The 20750-nt window shown below is 42.1% G+C and overlaps 1 long non-coding RNA gene across 1 annotated transcript; it reads left to right on the top strand.

The window, feature by feature from the left end:
* The first annotated feature begins 10456 nt into the window (after positions 1–10456).
* On the top strand, positions 10457–13048 carry LOC126964150 (uncharacterized). The gene is made up of 3 exons (XR_007729317.1): positions 10457–10468; positions 11298–11345; positions 12959–13048. It is a non-coding gene; the product is annotated as an uncharacterized LOC126964150 (long non-coding RNA).
* The last annotated feature ends 7702 nt before the right edge of the window (positions 13049–20750 follow it).

Consider the following 20750-nt stretch of genomic DNA (forward strand, 5'->3'; position numbering starts at 1 on the left):
ACAGGCAGATGGCATGAATCTGGGCTTTCACTTTGAAAGTATTTTCAAGACAGCGACAGACTTTCCCCAGTGAAGAGAACAGCCCTAAAAAAGAAATACTCATTTATGAAATTCATGTAAAGCCGTTCCTGCAAATTTTTGCATTAGTTTTGAGATTTAAACTGGAATGAGCCACTGTCAAATCAGACTGGTGGGTAAGCAGTTAGATGTTTTTCTAGAGAATGTAAGCCTTGGTACTTAACAAGAAATTAGTGGGGTTTCTCAGCATGGAAAATAGGAAACTATTTGCTGGATGATACATTCCATTTTAGATTTCCTGCGATATGTTAAGAATGAATTTGTTGTTCATTGATACCTTCCAAGAGACCCCAACATAGGGTAAACAATGCCCCCTTCACTTCTGCATGAATGCACTCAGTTCTTTTCTTCACATCTGGAAGTCATTTATTTTGCCCTGAGACATCTGCAGAGGCTGTTGACATGTGATGGAGGCAGGGGAGCTGGCAAGCATGGTGAGGCCATGGACGCCATCACTGTTGGTGAGGCCTGGCTTTGTTGGAGGCAAGAAGAGGACCCGCTTCCCAACTGGGCAATGAGTACAGGTTGACCAATTAAGAAACCAGTTGAATAAGCTTTAACAACAACAACAACAACAAAAACACTTCTGAAAAAAAGGAATTTATGTTGCTAAAGTGAATCCTTCATTTGGAGACCTAAAAGGAAAATGTCTGGCTCAGTTCTCTGTGGGATTTCACTCTTAATGGGCATAAGCAGAAAATATCTTTTTGCAGGCAGAGAGGTGTGTGTGTGTATAAATTAATGTGTAATGTTGAAATCTTGTTTTAAAATAACTCCACATGATAGCTGCTTTGACTCCTTTGTGTTCTCATTGGTCAGAAGCTGTCCTTGGGAATCTGCCATCAGCAAATATCTGGGAGTACATATCAGAAGCACAGAGCTGGATGCTTTGGAAAGGTAATGGGTGTCTGTTGATGAAGCCGAGTAGAATTTCTTCCTCTGCTTTCACTAAGAGTAGAGTATATGAAAATAGCCTGCATCTCTATGTCACAGCTAAACTGCAGAGCTGTGCCATATTGAGAATGAGCACTGGTCCTCTGAATATAGAATGAGAGCTGTATAAAGTTCCACTAACCCCTCACCAGCATCTCACTCCTTAGCCTGAAATGCCAGCTTTACAGCTTTAGTTTTATTCTGTTATTATAGATTTAGGGGGCACATGTGCAGGTGTGTTACATGGGTATATTATATAATACTAGGGTTTGGGCATCTAGTATCAAGAACTCAATCCCATTTAAAATAGCCACACACAAACAAAGAATACCTATGAATACTTCTAACCAAGGAGGTGAAAGACCTCTATCAGGAGAACTACAGAGAACACTGATGAAAGAAATTGTAAATAACACAAACAAGTGGAAGAAAACATCCCATACTCATGGATAGGAAGAATCAATATCATGAAAAGACTACACTACCCAAAGCAGTCTACAGATGCAATGCAATTTCTATCAAATTACCAATCTCATTTTTCACAGAATTAGAAAAAATGATTGTAAATTCATATTGAACAAAAAGGAACCCAAATAACCAAAGCAATTTTCAGCAAAAAGAACAAAACCAAAGGCATCACATTTCCTAACTTCAAACTATACTATAAGGCTGTAGTAATCAAAACAGCATGGTCCTTGTACAAAAATAGACACATAGACCAGTGGAACAGAATAGAGAACCTAGTAATAAAACCACAAACCTACAACCAACTGATCTTTAACACAATTGACAAAAATAGACAATGTGGAAAGGACACCCCATTTAATAAATTGTGCTGAGAAAACTGGCTAACCATATGCAAAAGACTGAGACTGGACCCCTCTCACCATATATAAAAATTAACTCAAGATGGATTAAAGATTTAACTGTAACACCTGAAACTATAAAAATCCTAGAAGAAAATTTAGGAAAAACTCTTCTGGTCATTGGCCTAGGCAAAGTGTTATACCTTTATGGGAGCAGCCAGCATTGTCGTTTCCTAGCAGCCTCATTGAATATGCAAATCTCCCAGCAAGGAGCAATTCTTGGAGTTACTACCACCGCAACTTGATAGGAAGGACAAAATGGAGAGCATAAGGATGATATTTGAGGCTAGAGGTTGGGAAGAGAACTCCAAAGACTGGTGTGGCTCATTAAATAATTTTAACAAGCGGCTGCTCTGCTGAAGACCCAAGGAAGGGATTTAAATGGCTGAGGAGGAACAGGGACATCACATAAGATTGCTCCCCAATCAAGCTGAATCCTTCCAGGCTTTTACAGAGTCCACTCAAGGGAAGAGGTTAAGGGGAAACAGCCTGTTGGAATATGCAATGAGAATGCAATGGCAGTAGTGGGGTAGAGAGACAATTATGATGGACACTGGCAAAAGGAAACCACAGAGGAGAATGTCCCACACTGGAGTCAAAGGGAGAGAGTGAGTTTGGTCCACATGGAGGGCATGCCATTGGCCTGAAGCTAATGTGATGAGGTAGTAGTTCATAGTATTTATAATGGAAATCTTTTACTTGAAACCCAGGAGCTTCTTCCAGCCCCTACAGAGAAATCATGTACTACCGAATCAGACACCAGATCTACAGATATTGCCTACTGAGAAACAGGGGGGAAGGGAGAGAGGCAAGCTGAAGATCACAGCATGTAGCAGAAAGATTCAGAGGCATAACTTGCAGAGTTTTCCTGCTCCAAGAGAGGAGATAAAAGTTGCCGTGATCTGGTCGGGCCTGGTGGCTCACGCCTGTAACACCAGCACTTTGGAAGGCCAAGATGGGAGGATCACTTGAGGCCAGGAGTTCGAGACCAACCTGGTCAACATAGGGAGACCCCCATCTCTATTTCAAAAAAAAAAGTTGCCATGATCTGAGCACACAGAGAAGGAGAAGACACCACAGGCTCAAGAGAGGGTGAGGCTGAGAAACCAAGAGACCAGAGCAGGCTTGCCTTCCGTAAGCTGTAGTGTGGAGGTATAAGGAATTTGCACAGGTATTCATTCAACACGTATTTATTGAGTGCCTGGGTTATGCCTGCTACTGTTCTGTGCACCTGGGATATATCCATGAACCAAACAGAAAAAGATCCCTGCCCCCATGGAGCTTATATCCCAGCAGAAAAGACAGACAGTACGCAATAAGCAGAAATCAACAAAATGCTTTCCTTTTAGGGGATGATCCATGCCAGGAATAAAAGAAAAACAGAGGGATAGGGGGATCAGAGTGGCTTGAGGGAGTTATTTAGCAGTGGGCCTCACCAAGCCAGATTGCAGCCAAGCTCTGGAGGAGGTAAGGGAGAGAGCACACAGGTAGTGTGGCCTTATGGCCCATCATGGCTGTCCAGTAGTGCCTTTGCTCCCAGTAGACAGCCCGTCGATGGCTGACTTTGGAATGAAACTTGTCTCTATCCACAAGATTCTCTTCAGTCCCCCAAGACTCATTCTGTGAAAGCTGCCACCTTCTGACAACCCAGCACATGCCCAGAGTGAAGGAATAAGATGGAGATTCTTTGAGATGGTGACACGGAGTTAGAAAGCCTTGATGATGATCAAAGCAGAATGGGGCGGAAACAGGTTGCAAACTTGCCCACTGAGCTAGAACAGAGGTAGGACCCGCAACCAACACTGATCCCTTCTATTTCAGAATCTCACCCAAAACACAATCCCAAATGAGCTTTTAGATACTTGGCTGTTTTATTTTTGTTTTTTTCTTTTTTCTTCCGGATCGGGTTTCTACTAGACAACTAAGTGTCCGCGGGAATCAACCTACATCTGTAATACCTTCTTATTTTTATTTTGTCAGCTTATTTCATTTTGACTATTGGGTCATTACACCTTTTAATAATTATACTACATATTAACATTTTTTCTCAGCAAACGTTGTATCAATAGTGCTATTTGTGAAGTCACAAGTTCACTAGAAATAAAGTAGTATAAATAAAACTAAAAATGGATAAGAATGATGAGGTTTTTATATCCCCAATTTCTGAGGTTGCCTTGATTTTAAAATGCTGTTTCTGACAACACTCCCACGTACTTGAAATTGAAACTTCATCTCCCAGCCTGCCATTCACACTCAGAAGCAGCCTGATAATCAGTTACTGATCAGGTGTGACCAGATATCCTAATTTTTAGCCTTGTACGTGTGGTCACAGGAGACATGGTGTGTGTGCGTGTGTGATGTCCATTTGTAGTTTATCCTCTTTATGAGTCCTCAAGAATACTTGAGCCTCTCTACTTCTTTATTTGGAAATAATTCCAAAGGCAAAAGCCTCCAGGAGTTGAAATTTGGTTCCCGAAGTCATGAAGCCCAAGGTCCCAAAAGCCCCTGTCCTTTGCTAGTGGAATCTTTCCTTTGGTATAAATAGGAAGCTTTCCTTGGCAACTCTGATGGTGATACCTTTTGTATCTATCCAAAAGGCCAGTTTACTGGTCAAGAGTGTGGGCTGGGATACTCAACAGTTCAGAGTTACATTTCTATACGGACTCCCATCCCATGTTTTACTTATCCCATTTTTATAGTCATTGCCCTTGTGGGGTACTTAGAATAACATGGAGAACACAGAGGCTGATCTAGGTGTAATGGTGCTATAATGCCTTCTAGCATGAAGTAGTGTGGACAGTTTGAGCCTGGTTGAAAGGGAATTCATTTTGTCAAGGTTTATAAGACCAAGCCCCTCCTCCCATTGCAAGTGCCACTGTCCCCACTCAGCTGCACCCATCATGATGAAAACCTGCCCCCATGGCAAGCAATGGGAGTGAAGGTAGAAGAATGGGGGGATGCCTGCATCCCATCTTGGCTTCCTGTCTTTCAGGCTTTCGGTGTCACATTCTGTCCAGACCACGCACAAGCCCTTACAGGGTTCCAAGCAAACGCTCACTTCTCTCCACATCTTGGCACCTTTCCTCACATCTGGCACCAATAGGTCTTATTATACCATAAACTCTGCTTGTCTGTAGGGGGAAAGGAAGACAAGAAGGCTTGAGGTGAAAGGAAATAAAGTATATTAACCCAAGTAAATTTGGCTGCAGACATCACCACTTATGCAAGGAGTGCCGGACAGCTCCTCCGACTCTGGTTGAAGGCTCCCACTGCTGTTCTTCTAGATGGGAGTGCAGTGCTCCCCTGCATCTCATCTCCCCAACTCCTCACAACCTCCATTTCCTCAGGCATAAATATGGGGAAGCGTTGTCTACATTACAGAACGATTGTCAGGATTAAATGAGAACATACATGTGAAACCCTCACACATTGCCCAGCATGTAGTCACATGTAACAAATGGTGGTGGGGATGATGGTATATGAATGGAAGCCCATTTTGATTATTTTTCACAGTGTTGCTTAATTCATTCCAATGAAGCATTTACTGCACGTCTCCCTGCGATGTCTGTGGGTGCCCACGGTGAAGGCTGCTCCAGTGAGGACAACTCTGGATGGAGCCAGAGAGCAGGAGCCCAGTGGTGAACTCTCCATCTCCTCACACCGGGCCATTACTCCCCCTGAGCCTTCATTTCCCATCTCCCCAACCTCCTCATAAGTCCTACATGAAGAGACGAGAAAGGGAACTGAAGGCGCTTTCCTGCTCAAAACCATGAAAAGGCCAGGGTTGGTGGCTCACACCTGTAATCCCAGCACTTTGGGAAGCCAAGGTGGGTGGATCACTTGTGGTCAGAAGTTCGAGACCAGCCTGGCCAATATGGTGAAACCCCTTCTCTACTAAAAATATAAAAATTAGCCAGGAGTAGTGGTGCGCACCTGTAGTCCCAGCTACTTGGGAGGCTGAGGCAAGAGAATCGCTTGAACCCAGGAAGCGAAGCGGAGGTTGCAGTGAGCCAAGATCGTGCTATTGCACTCCAGCCTGGATGTCACAGCGAGACTCCGTCTCAAAAACAAAAACATAAAACAAACCATGAAACACAATCTACCTTCGTTAATGGAATAAACAAGACAACATAGGACAATGTGCTATTAGGTCTCTGGGGCACCATGTTTCCCTTATCCCGTCTAAAGCATATGACCATGGGGGAAAGTATCAGACACCTCTTGTCCCTGGAAATAGCCTTTTCCGGGCCTTCAACTTCAATGTCAACAAATATTTATTAAGCGTCCACTATGTGTGAGGCATTGTCAGACCAGAACTATCCAATAGAAGTTTCTGTGATGGGAATGTTCTGCATCGGCACTAATAGCCATGTGGTTACTGAGCAATCGAAATGTGGTTAGTGTGACGGAAGAAGTGAATTTTTAATTTTTCTTAATGTTAATTAATTTTAAATTAAATTTAAATAGCCACATGTGACTAGTGAAGACCATATCGCACAGTGCGGGACTAGACCCCGAAGATTCACTGGACAGCTAAAAATCCTTGCTTTCTTGAGGTTTATGTTCCATTAAAAGGAAGTGGGGACAGACAATAAGGTAAAAAAGTGAAATACATCGCAAGTCAGATAGTGAAAGTGCTATAGAAAAAAAGCAATAAAGCCAGAATCAAGTTAGGAAAGGTCAGAATTCTGAAAGGGGTGGCACACTGAACAATTTTCATGCCCAGTGAATGTCCTGTAAAGGTGAACCTCTCAGACTTTATTTTAGGTACTGCCGAAAGCAAGCCGGAGAGTCTAGTGAACCTAGTTTTTGAATACACCCGTAAGTCAGGTGTCTGATTTGAACAGTTGCTTTTATCCTTCTCAACTCTGTACTCAAAATGCGCCACTTCTCACTTGGTACAATAATCAGGAATAATGTGTATCTTAATGGAGCTTCTCCATTAAAAGGTTTTGGAAATAATATATAAAATTAATGGTTTACAAGAATAGTGTTAGACACTTGAAAACATAGCTAACCTAAAGACCTTCAATGCACCATGAATACATTCATTCCCCGAATAAAAATGAATCCCAAAATTGGTTTTGATTTTTATTTAAAATTCAAATGTCTGATGTCCTTAAATTGAACAAATGATATTTAAAAATATCTATATCAGCCTCCAACATCTGCAGATTGCGATTTGCATTTTGAAATTGGCTGCTTGAAATGAACGGGGATGAGCGCTGTCATTCTTCTTTTCCTCCCTCTGGTTATTTAATGAAATGCGAGAGGTCAACCCTTTGTCCTTAAATTAGTTCCCATAAAAATCTTTTTGTACTTTGCGGCTTGTTATGATGTCTTGAGGCTGAAGGAAACGTTGCCATTAATTATGTCTTTGTTGAATATGGATATCTATTCTGAGTTAGTTGAACAGTTTCAAACAAAATTAGCATCGAGCCACACTCGGGCCAGCTTTGGGTTGGTTATCAAGAATATTTCTCGCTTTTTTTCTCCCTTTCTTTTTTTCCTTTAAATTTTTTTTAAATAGCTGAGAGAATGCTCTTCGGCAAGTGTGTATTATCTAATATATTCAGCTTTCAGTTGCTACTTTTTTCCAGATGAAGATGAGCTTAATTGAGGTTGTCCTTTTAAGTTTGTAGGGCCCTTCAGCATCTCACACAAAAGCATCTAGAGGCTTTTCATTTGTCTTGAGTATGTTTCAGATGTACAAATATTATTTACTTTAAACTTCAAATCAAAAGGTGCACTGTAACTGTTTTAAATAAAACGTTAGTCAAGACTGAAATATATATAAATTCAAAGCTATACTTTTTTTTTCATTTATGTGAAGGGAGTTCAGTTAACAAATTTTAGGATACATGTCGGAGGAACTGTTTAGCAACACACTTCAAGCAAGCAAGCACTTAATAAAGGAATTCATTCCCAGTCCTCCAAAGATAAATATTACAAACCCACTCTACAACTAAGCTGTGAAGTTAGTTTTCTGTTGCAGATTCTCTTAAATGTTTGCATGAATAAGATGGGGGTAAAATTGATTTTGAAGAGGTGAAGCTCATCAGTGAAATGTACCCAGGGTGCGCATCTGGGGGGGCATTCTGAAAAAATGAAGAAAAACATTCAGCTACAGGCTCAGCTCTATATAAACCTGTTTGTAGTATGAGGGTCATGAAGGCTGATGAATGGGACTTCAGCCCTGGGAGAAAATCCTTTTCTGTGAGCATTTAAATCAATGTGTTGGAAATTATAGTACATCCCAGAGAACATGGCAGAAACTGAAAAACAGAATAAGATTCTCTTTTTGCTTTTAATAATAATAATAATAAGCCCCAAGGACCATACTAACAAAGTAGATTGACTCATTTAGGAATAAAATTCTCAAACAACCCTGTGAAAGATAAGTATTCCCTATTGTAGCAAAAACAATGGGTATGAACTTTTTTTTTCCCCCAATGAAGATCCTGTTTAATGTCTTAAAAATATTTTGTAATGATTTTTATTTTCATTCCTTCTTCCTCCAGCTCCTTTCCTGAATATGGAACCAGAGTGTCCCTTGTTGTGAAACATTCCTGGGAAAGAGGAGCTAACCTTGTATCGCTTTTAGTGTAATATACATTTTTCATTTTAAATGGGAGCTCATAATGACATTGTGTGGAAGGGATTCCAGGCCTCTGTGATTATCACCATGTCTCCTTGAGCTGCGCCTCTGGAAAAAAATGTGAAGGAGGTAGCCCTCTGGAATGAATAAATCCTGCCGCCTGCCTGTAATTATTTATTAAAATAGATTAAAGAAATAGGCTAAAAAGGAACCCGCCACCCATATTAGAGATAGCATAATAAGAGTACATAGAAAGGGAAAATTAACACCAGGGAGGAAAGAATGTTAGATATGTGCTTTCAAGAATACGGCCATGTCTGCATTGTTGGCTTACACGCAGACACACGCCGCGTTTTTCATTTGGCAGGGTGGGCTGTGCTGATGAAAATGTGGGTTACTAATACTGATGTGTATGTCTCTAATTAACATTAGAATTGAGTGGTAAACAGAACCAGGAGAGAATTCAAGAGAGAAATGGGCTAAAAGAGAAGCCGATGTGTAGAGAGGAGGGGGAAGAGACGATTGGAGAGAAGAAATCGGTTAGCCCTTGTTCAGATGGGTTTAATTTTGTCACTTGAGTCAAAACTGGAAACCTGCTTTCTAGTACAATTGCTTCTGTGTTTAGTGGGTGCTGTCCTTGCAGGCTCCTTTCATTGCAGGAGAATTTTATAAACAGTACACCATCATCAAACCATCTTGGGGGTCAACTTTCCACTTGTGCCTTTAGCTCTTATGCGAGTACTTTTATAGTGTCTTCTAATATACAGGATTTATCTTCGGTTCTGAGAAGAGCTTTTAAACTTAATCCCTCGCTGGAGTACTAATTTGTTTCTTCATCCTTAAACCAGTACTTTCGGTTAACTTTCATCAGAAGCGGTAGATTTCTTTAGTATGGCCACTTAAGAAACGTACGTTTGCGTTAATGTTTTGTTTTGTTTTGTGGCTGTTTTTGTTTGTGACTGCTGGGAGAACAACAGGGTGGGAAAGATTTTGATGATGGTTGCTGATATTATTCATGTATTTTTGTTTCTTAAAGTCCAAAGTACATAACTGGAAATATTTGTGGATGGTTGCCTTAAAAATATTTCTAATCATATTCCCTAAAGAAAATAAAAACTACTACCTATTTTTTAAAAAAGGAATGCGAGAACTTATTTTTACTTTTTTATTCTGGCTTTTCCCATGATATTAGAGTGGAATAATATGCTATGATGTTTATGTATGAAAAACAGAATACACTTGCATATGTTATGAGGAAGAAAACTGCTTCTAGGAAAACGAACTTATTTTTTCTTTTTTTATATTTTAGGAAATGATTTATCAAAGTAACAAAATGACTCATTGGGGAAGCCGTGTTATCTATAAAAACAATCAGCATTTGACTTCCTTTCATTTTTATAAGGCTAATGTAATAAGGATGTTGCAGAGGCAAAAATGCACTCGAATCCTTTTAACCATATGAACACTTATGAATTTTATTGCAGCTCCTGTGTAACTACTTTATTTAACCAACTAAATAAAGCATGTACTTTTTAGAAATATTTAATGCTCAGCAACAAAAACTGTATCCAAAGAAAATGTGTATTTCCTACGTAATATCCGCCTTGCCTCGTAAATTCGTTAGAAAAAAATATACAAACATATCCAGAGAAATGCTTTGGGTTTTTTCTAAAGTCATACATGTTTGTGTAGAGAGGAATGGAACCATCTTCACACACGAATAGAAAGCGGAGATCTTCAGTGTTGGAGTTCAGAAAATGAAGAGAACTTATAAAAATGTACAGCTGGGAACGCCATTCCAGTGGATCTTCCCCACCACGAAGTTATTACTGTGTGAACAACGTTCATTAGCTTTACCAATATTGTACTTCTGTTTATCTGCCATTACCATCTTAACAAAGTAAATCATTCCTGTTCTTCCCAGGTCGCGTCTCCTCCCCCACCCTCTGAAAAACCAACATTTGTTACCCATAAACAGGGGGGACGCTCAGTGGTAAGTATAATAGCTTAAATTGAATTTTCCTTCGAATGATTTAGTGAATACTAGAACACATTTTTACTTTGTTGTTTAGACTCAAGAAGGCATAAAATCTCCGCAATCTATTTATCATGTAGTTATTTTAATGTAAACATGTGTCCGTTTAGATGAAGTGCTTTCATTATTAAGCTAATTCCAACGTGTCTCAGATAGACCATGAGAAGGGAGCCCAGCCCTGGCTGATGGGGAACCGAAACCTGCCTCCGCTCAGCCTGCTGTCAGATACGTCTTCATTAGTTTTTTGTCATTCACCGGTGGCAAATGCTGTATAAATGGAATGACGATCAGGCCCGCCTTGATAGCTTGTCTTATCTCATTAGTTTTCACATCAAAGTTAATCAGCAATGTGAATTGTAATTGCTAGAGGAGACAATGCGTACATCGCTGGTTGCTTTCTCCCCCTCCCCTGTATGGCATCTTGAAACATCAGCAGGCTGGCTGGAGCAGATAGGCTCGGAAGGAAAATGATGTGGAAGGCATAATAAGCGAGCTGCTCAGAATTAATGAGCTAACCCAATAAGAAAAGAATGGCCAATCAATGTGAGTTGGGCAAATATAATTTAGAAATAATTGCTTGATTGGTTGCCTATAGTAGACTGATTTGACCACACACAAGGATTAAGAATTAAGATGTCAAGGCAAAAAATAATTTGGCAACTGAGGGCATGTAATTTTTTGTGTCCTTCCCTTTATGATTGAAAGAGATGGGTGTTTGATATGCGATTCGCCAGAATGAAAACATTAGACACCCTCTCGTTCTCTTTCTGTTCCTCTTACAATGCAGGCCCATTCAGAATACAATTGTGATACTCCTGGACAGGACATGAAAAAGGTATGGATTGAGAGAGAGAGAGAGAGCGTGTATGTGTATGTGTGTGCGTTCCCATTTATCGCAGTTATGCCCAAAGGATGAATGGGTTGGTACACAAGGTGTTCGCATCTGCCCTGAGCTGCAACATCATTGGGAGGCATGGCCAAGTGAGAGATGTGGATATTTGCAAAATATGTCAATTGTATGTCCTCGGCCAAAGAGTTCTGCTCACATTCTACATGTTCCTAATGCAATTTTCCCCACAGCTATTCACCAATTAGTAGAGGGCCCTTGCTGTATTCTTCTGTCTAAACTATTGGGAAGGTTCAGCCAGAAGGTAAATTTGCTTTGATCTACATTACACCTAATTGAGTCACCAGCAATGTCTATCCCAACATCAAGAAATGTGAAAATGTTAGATTATTTCACTGGGGATTAAACCTAATTTTCGCGTGTTCTGCATTAACCTATTAGGCTGGCTAATCTGCATTGCTAATGTGGCTGAGGCAGCTGTCACAGCTAAAGAAAAACATGATCATGCAATCCTTGAATGAATGATTCCCGGCCTGATTAGTCTTAGTGAAGTTAGCTGAGCCCTGGTGATAAGGAAGGAAAATTCCCAGGTTGCCAATAGCTTTGAAAATTATCAGACTGTAGGCAAAAATATACCTCATGATTCACAGGCTTCGGTCCAAATACCGTGTTGAGTGACATTATTTAAGACTGACTAAGACTAACTCGAATTGTCACTCGCATAAATGTTTGTGTTTATTTTAAGGGACTAATGTAATGGATGCAGATTTAAATGTTAATAGACGCCAGCCAGACACATAAAACCACAGGCCTTGTTACCCTGTTGGTCTTTTATTAACATAGATTAAATTGTAATATTTTCTAGATAAATTGGCAAAATCAGAAAGATGCGTTGCACCCCAGAATGCTGATGAGGATGACTTTTGCAGGACTTCTGGTTTTTCGGGAGATGTGTGGATCACAGTAGCGGAAGTTTACACTTTCACTACTCTCCTTCCTTATCAGTTTAGAAAAAAAGAAGAAGAAGAAAAATAGGGGAAAAATGTGTTTCTAAGGAGGAAAATAGATTTCTGCAGCCCATTGACCGGAACCACTTTCTCTGTCTGTCCACTTAATTGAGAGGACTCGGCATGCATTTCTCCTCATCCCTGTACTTTGTTCACTCGGAGAAGGCTTTGCTGCAGTTTCAAGGCTTTGCGTGCTCCTCTCCTCTTGCTGTTGATTTCAACAGCAAGAGCGCCACCATGATGGGTACCCTTCAGATGTGGAAAGTGTTCAAGGGAGTTTGGTGGCTGCAAATAGAGCTGGGAGTCCATTTAATCCGATTAGCAGTTCCACAAAATGGGCCTGCTCAACCCATTGTGGACAGAAGCCTTTACTTTATTTGTTTCTATTAGCCAAGAATCAGTTATCAGAAAAGTGGAATTTTGCCCCATCAGATTGCCCACCCAGACAATCAACAGAAAATAAATGAGGAAATAGTCTAATGTGTCAATATTTGTCTTTTGGCCCTAATTGTCCACAGAGGGAACTTGCGGAGTGTGCGAAGTTGGCAGCCTGGGTTTATCTGTGTACTCTTGATGGTTTTTCCCACTGTGTAGGCACCAGAGCAGCTACGTGTGCAGTAATGACATCTCAAAGGCCAACAGCACTGGCTGGAGAATAAAGGCGTTTTAAAGGTCTAAGAACACTGGATTGGAGAGCCAAGGAGAACCCTTGATGGATGAGGAGGAAGGCAGAGCCCAGCAAATAGCAAGGCATTTGTGACCAGGTTTCCAATGCCGGAGTGAGGTAGAACAAAAGCACTGAAGAGACAGGAGGTTCCGTTCCTGCCCCAGTGCCAGCCTGTCTTTCCCGTTTCCCAGGAAGCTCAGCTGACTACAAGCCTATGGGGGTACAGCCCTCCTCTTATTTCTGTTGCCTCTTGTTAGTTGAGAAAAGTTAGGGTTTCAAATTGTTTTAGTCCCTCAAATTGCCTTTAAGGATAATGGTAATAAAATGATGCAAGCTACAATATTTGAGTATTCACTATGTACCAGATACTATTCTAGGCACCGAATATTTTCCCCCCAAGTCCCATGAGATGCTGCTATCATTAGGCCCATTTTACAGATGAGTCACTGAGACCCTGAGAATAGTTTGCCTAAATTCACTCAGTCAGTGGCCATAGAGCCACGCCTTGAACCTAGGCAGTCTCACAGGCTCTTCATTACCACTGGACCCCAAAGTCCAGGGTCAGGCCTAGAGAGCCAGTGTCTCCTTAAATTTTACACCTTAAGTACCCACCAGAGTCCCCTTCCTGGACACCTTCCTTCCTTTCTACTGACCTCTCCTTTGCCCCCTTGAAAAGCTCAAGACAGACACGGCCAGGTGTGGTGGCTCACGCCTGTAATCCCTGCACTTTGGGAGGCCCGGGCAGGTGGATTGCCTGAGGTCAGGAGATGGAGACCAGCTTGGCCAACATGGTGAAACCCCGACTCTACTAAAAATAAAATTAGCCGGGCATGGTGGCAGGCGCCTGTAATCCCCGCTAGTAGGGAGGCTGAGACAGGAGAATTGCTTGAACCTGGGAGGCGGAGGTTGCAGTGAGCTGAGACTGCACCATTGCACTCCAGCCTGGGCAACAAGAGTGAAACTCCGTCTCAAAAAAAAAAGAAAAAGAAAAGAACAGCTCAAGACACAACAATGGCAGAAATTGTGCACAAGCCCATATCACACAGTCCCATTGACTAAGTGTTTTCAATAACACAATCCCACTCAGTTTTCACAGAATCTTTTCACTGAAGGTGGGACAGAAATTTTGATTATCCAGGCCTCCTTTAGGCCTCTCAGACCATAGTGACACTTGAGCCCCGAGTCAGCAGAGATCGATGCCAAAGAGTCACGCTTCAGCAACTTATCTGGACCGTGGACAATGGCGTGAACTGACCCTTTTCCCCTTGCTCAGCTGAAAGGTGCCCTCCCCTCTGGTTCGCTGAGATGAGCCGTGGCTCCTGATTCATTCCGAGAAGACAGCAATTGGATCTAATCATGGAGCACAACGCACGCTGGATGGGCCATCAGCGCAGAGCCATAATCTCTGCCTGGAGTGAGTTCTTCCATAACTCCAGCCCATTGCACAAAATTGACGGGCTCTTTTCTTTGTGGCTGGATCTGATAGCATTCCGGGAAGTCTTTGTACCGCTTTATATCACAGGATCACTATACCTGTGTGGGAATGTTAACAAAACTATGGTTATGAAATACTGATATTATCTTTTAGTAAATTAAATCTGCCTTTCCTACGAATAGTGGAGTTTAAGAAAGCTGAGACAAATTCTTTTTTCAAAAAACATTTCTTTGAATTCTGTATTACTCACACGTAGGTTATTTTCTCTTTCTGGCAATTCTACTGGGCCCATTCCTCTCTAATAATGTGACATGGTGTCATCACAAGACCAAACATCTTTTTGACCTCCCATAATAGCTTCTCAGTGACACAGGTGAAGGTCATTCCCATTTGCATGGCCCTCAATACCTGCTGAACACCCAGGAAGTGCCAGCAATGTTTGACAAGCATATCAGTCTCCTATTGCTGCTGTAACCCGTTACCACGTGTTTAGTGTCTAAAAATAATTCAAATAAATTTTCTTACAGTTCTGCAGGTCAGAAGTTCAAAATGGGTCTTAAAAGTATCAGCTGGACTGGGTTCATTCCAAGAGACTCCAGAAGAGTCCCTCCCTTGCCTCTTCCAGGGTTTAGAGGCTGCTAGCATTCCTTGGCACCAGGCCACATCACTCCAACCTCTGCTTCTACCTCTGCTTCTGTCCTCATGTCACCTTCTCCCGCTATGATGTCCTACCTCTCTCTCGTTAGGATCTTTTTGATTATATCGAGCCCACCCAGATAAACCAGGATCATCTCCCTATCTCAAGATCCTTAACTTGATCCCATCTGAAAAGTCCCTTTGACCATAGAAGGTAACATGCATAGTTCCAGTAATTAGAACATGGGCACTGGGGGAGGAGGGGGCAAGTTATTCAGCCTACAACATGCAATCGATCTTGGGAAGAGAGGCAAAGTGCTCATCATTCATTTATTCATTCATGCATTCGTCCAGCTGCAAATATGAGTTTGTGGGCGTCATGTTCAGCCCCAGGACTGCAGCAGAGAGCAGGGCAGTCTTCCCGTTGTGAAGCATGAGATCCAGAGAGTGAGTGGCAGAGATCATATGACAGGGAGCCCATCCAGTCTGGGATGGGCACTTGTGTCCAGAAAGTCAGCCCTGAGAAAGTGACGTTTATGCCAGGACCTGAGGGAAGGGTAGGACTTTGCCAGGGGAAGAGGTTAGGGTAAGGTGAAAAAGCCACAAAGGCAAAATGACCATCCAAGCTTCAAGTAATTGTCAGTCTAGAGGGGAAGCATTTAACTGCAGTGACAATGATTTTCACTGTCTGCTATGGTCGAAGCTGAGAGCCCTCTTCTAAGTGAGCATTAATGTTTCTGTTGTTTTCTTGAAAGGGCGAAGGATCCCAGTGGGTAAGAGGAAGGTAGGGCAAGTCAGCAGAAGCTTCCTCAATCTTCGACTTCTTTTAGCTTGTTTGTTTATTTAGACACAGGGTCTCACTCTGTCATCCAGGCAGGATTGCAATGGTGCAATCATGGCTCACTGTAACCTTGCACTCCTGGGCTTAAGCAATCCTCTCACCTCAGTCTCTTGAGTAGCTGGGATTGCAGGCATGCACCACCATGTCTGATTTACTTTTAAAATTCTTTGTAGAGAGAGGTGTCTCACTATATTGCCCAGGCTGGTCTTGAACTCCCGACCTCAAGAGATTCTCTTGCCTCCCAAAGCATTGGAATTACAGGCATGAGCCACCACACCTGGCCTTCCCTCACTTCTGATTGGACTCATGGTCTGCATAGCTTCCATGACCAAAAGGTCCTATACTAACGATATTTACACAGCCTCTGGAAAGCTGCTGCAAGATACTTATTAATTACAAATGGAAAAATAGTCAATTCAAGTAAAGAAGCATGGTGGGCCAGTGATCAGAGCTAACATCACCAGTCATGGGACAACTTGACATCATGCACCTCTTAATAGGATGCATTGAGAGGGGTTCCACAGCAGTCTTCCCGGGGTCTTCCTGCCCGACGTGTATCTCCTCAACACAGTCAGGTGGAAACATCAGACAAACCCAAACTGAGGGATGTTCTGTAAAATAGATGACCCATACTTTTCAAAACTGTCAATATCACAAACGACAAACCAACTTTTGTCTCTATAGATTTGCCACTTCTGGATACTGAATGCAAATGGAATCATGCAATATGTAGTCATTTGTGACTGGCTGCTTTCACTTAGTGTAATGTTTTCAAGGTTTGTAGCTACATCAGCACTTCACTTATTGTTATTGTTGAATAATATTTCATTGTATGGGTATATTGTATTTTGTTTAGCCCTTCATCAATTTCCACTTTGGGGCTATTATGAATAATACTGCTATGAACATCCACACACAAATGTTTTTGTAGACATACATTTTCATTTCTCCTGGGCGTATACCTAGGAGTGAGATTGCTGGTCATATGGTAACTCTATCTTTGACCTTCTGAGGAAGTGGAAATTGTTTCCAAAGTGGCTGCCCCAGTGTACATTCCCATCAGTAGTGTGTGAGGGTCTCAGTTTCTCCACATTCTTATGAACACCTATTTTCTGTCTTTTTTATTCTAGTCATCCTAGGGGGTGTACATTTGTATCTTATTGTGGTTTTGATTCCTTGTGCTATTCTTACTTTTCTGTAAATCTGAAATTGTGTCAAAATAGAAAATGAAAAGAAAGCTATTCTGTGTCATTATTATTCTATGATCAAAGGATGTTGGGGAGAAATCTTATTTCTCTCTGAAACTGAGCTGATGAATCAACATACAGATCCTGAGGATAAGGGCAGAGCTAATGACCTGAGTTCTAGAAATTCAAATGCTTTCTGGGCCCACTGTTTCCATTCATTCACTCAAAAAACATTTATCAAGCTCCAATTATAAATTTATAAAAAGATGAGTATTAGTCCCAGAGAGATAGTCTCCGTCTCATGGGAGGAAATATATTTAAACTAATGCTATTGTATTGCCTTTCTATTATTTATTACTATCCAATTTGCCACAGACCCCATCACTCTCTATTGTCTGAGTACCTGCTATGCTCATTTACCACTCCTTGCTTGGCCTTATAAGTACTCAAGCTTGCAAGTATGATAGAGAGAGCACCTGACCTTTTGATAATGTCAGAGAAAGCCTCTCAGTGGCAAGTGCCTGTCTAACATTAGGGTAAATCCAGGTTGTACTCTACGTACAGAATCACCCTGACCTAACCTGTTAAATCCTACAAAAGAGAAAAGAATATTTGTCAACATGTTTGCACATCTCAATAGACTCTTAATAACTATAGTTTCTCTCTTAATTCTCATAAATTATCTGCTTAATAATTGACTTATTTGTTAGAAATTGAGACATTACTACTCATTGTCTTCAGTTGGTTACTAATAAAGTGAACCCACTCAAACTGGATTAAGAAAAAGAGACCCACATTAACAGATGTGGCTTTGAACTTGGATGGACCCAGGGTCGTTCTACAGCTCAGCTCTGGTGGCTTCTGTTTTGGTTTCATTCTAGGAACCTCCTCCATGGATTGGGCTCAGAAGTCCCCAGGCCTACACTTTTCTCACAGTTAGCAATCCCAACACTTCCAACACATTTTAGAATCAGTATCTTTAGCTTACCATCTCAACGCCTCTCTGATTTATCACATCCTGCACTGTCAGCAAATCATGTCAGCTTTCCTCGAATTAGATCCTGAATCTAGTAAATTATCACCGCCTCCACCACCCAGCCTCTGCTACCTAAGTCATCCTTACTTCTCATCTGCAGCCCGGCCATAGCCTCCTAATTGGTCTTCTTGATTGTTATCCTTGACCTCTACGGTCTACTGTTTTTTGTTTTTTGTTTTTTTTGAGATGGAGTCTCACTCTGTCACCTAGGCTGGTGTGCAGTGGCACGATCTCGGCTCACTGCAACGTCTGCCTCCTGGGTTCAAGCGATTCTCCTGCTTCAGCCTCCTGAGTAGCTGAGATTACAGGCGTGTGCCACCACGCCTAGCTAATTTTTGTATTTTTAATAGAGACAGGGTTTCACCGTGTTGGTCAGACTGTTCTCGAACTCCTGACCTCGTGATCCACCCACCTTGGCCTCCCAAAGTGCTGGGATTACAGGCATGAGCCACCATGCCCAGCCTATGGTCTACTATTTATACAACCCCGGGAGTGACCCTTTCAAACCTTGTCAGATCACATCACTCCTCTGTTCAAAAATTTCCAATGGCTTCCATCTAGGACACAATAAAACCTAAGTCCTCCCCAAAGCCTTGCCTGATCTGACCAGCAGCTTCCCATGACCTCAGGGCCTGGCTTTGCCTGCCTGTCTCAAGCCACTCTTACTGTTGGCCTCCTTCCTAGTCCTCCAGGATATGAAGTGTGCTCCCAATTCCAGATCTTTGCTCTTATCATTCCTTCTGCCTGAGGTAATTTACCAGATCTACTTCTCTTACTCACTCACTTGTTTCAGGTCTATGCTCAGATGTCTATTTTTTTTTTTTTTTTTTTTTTTTGAGATGGAGCCTCGCTCTGTTACCCAGGCTGGAGTGCAATGGCATGATTTCGGCTCACTGCAACCTCCGCCTCCTGAGTTCAAGTGATTCCCCTGCCTCAGCCTCTTGGGTAGCTGTAATTACAAGCGCCCACCACCATGCCCAGCTAATTTTTTGTATTTTTAGTAGAGACAGGGTTTCACCAGGTTGGCCAGGCTGGTCTCAAACTCCTGATCTCAGGTGATCCACCCACCTCGGCCTCCCAAAGTGCTGGGATTACAGACGTGAGCTGCTGCACCTGGCCAGATGTCTATTTATCAAAGGTCTCCAGACCTTCCCTGACAATTTTATCCAAAATAGCTATGCCTGTCAAGCCCTATCCCAGTCTATCTTTATTTTTCTTCATTGTATTCATCAGCACCTCATACATGATGGGCTTATTATTTTTCTTAATTTGTCTGCTGCCCCCACCACTAGAATATAAGAGAAAGAATTTGTTTTTATTTTGTTCACTGCTGAATTCCTAGAGCCTATCACAGTGCTTTGGCAATAGATATTTACCCCGTGAATGAAGAAATGTCTAGATTATTCCTTCAAACAATTACTGTGGCAATGGGAAGGCAATGCATGGTTTGTGAATCCTAAGTCTGGTCGGGGAGAGGGATCAGCTCTATCCAGATCTGATAGAGTAAGAAAAAGAGAGAGGAGTGGTTTTTTGTCTTGACCTGGCTTCCCCTAGAAAGCAGAACCTGAGACAAGGGCTTGGTGCAGATAGTTCATTTTGGGAAGTGCTCCCAGGGAATAGAGCAGGGGCTGGGAACAGTGAAACAAGGAAAGCCAGTACAGCTATGCATTAAACAAAGGCAGTGGGGCTCTACTCAACCTCAATAATTAGGCCCCCAAGGGACAGCAGAGGGAAGCATTTATTCACAGGCTTTCATCCCCCACAGGTCAAGGGCGTCCAGAACTCAGCATTTCCAGGTTTTCCCAGGTTTGCTAAGAGGGCTCCCACAGATCCTCTGTGCCCCAAGCAAAAAGTGAGGTAGAAGTGGGGCAGTGCTGCAACTAAGGCACGGTCCTTTTACGTTACTGCTGCATGAAGGCGGCTGCCACATCACTGGTTAGAATAAAAGATGGCCAGAGAAAATGTAAACAGAGAAAAAATATGACCAATACAGTCCATCCCTCAGTCCACTAGGATCTACGAATGCAGATTTTCTTAACCCTCAGTTGGTACATTGGAAAGTCTAGGTGGCTTGCTTGTGACACAGACATTCATCACTGAAGGAAGTCTATGGTGGCTTCACCCTTAATGAGCCGCTACAATGACAGCTACCTCTGGGCATAAAAACACCAAGAGATACCCCAGTGTAACAAAGATCTTCAGAGGCATTAGGCCTGATTACCACCACCAGAATAGTAACTCCTGTGTTTGTCCACCAGCATGAAGAGTCCAAAATAACCAGATTCCTAGTTTCCGGTTCAGTGGATCCCTTTCTTTGTCCTACTGTGTGAGCATTCCCCTTCCTGAAGCCAAGACTTCTAATTCAGGGAAAACAGTTGGGAGATGGGAAGTACAACATCTGAAAGTGGATTACTGGGACTGATACAAAGAAGGACCAATCATACTAATGATTTTTAGTTTCCTGACCAATGAATTCTAATTACAGGGTCACAGCACCCTATATTGGTCACTGGCTTATTGTGTATAATGGTTCCCGGACAATAGTATCTCAATTCCACAAGATACATCCCTGAGCTAGTGACTT

Source organism: Macaca thibetana, chromosome 10, assembly GCF_024542745.1.
Source record: "Macaca thibetana thibetana isolate TM-01 chromosome 10, ASM2454274v1, whole genome shotgun sequence".
In the NCBI taxonomy this organism is placed as follows: domain Eukaryota; kingdom Metazoa; phylum Chordata; class Mammalia; order Primates; family Cercopithecidae; genus Macaca; species Macaca thibetana.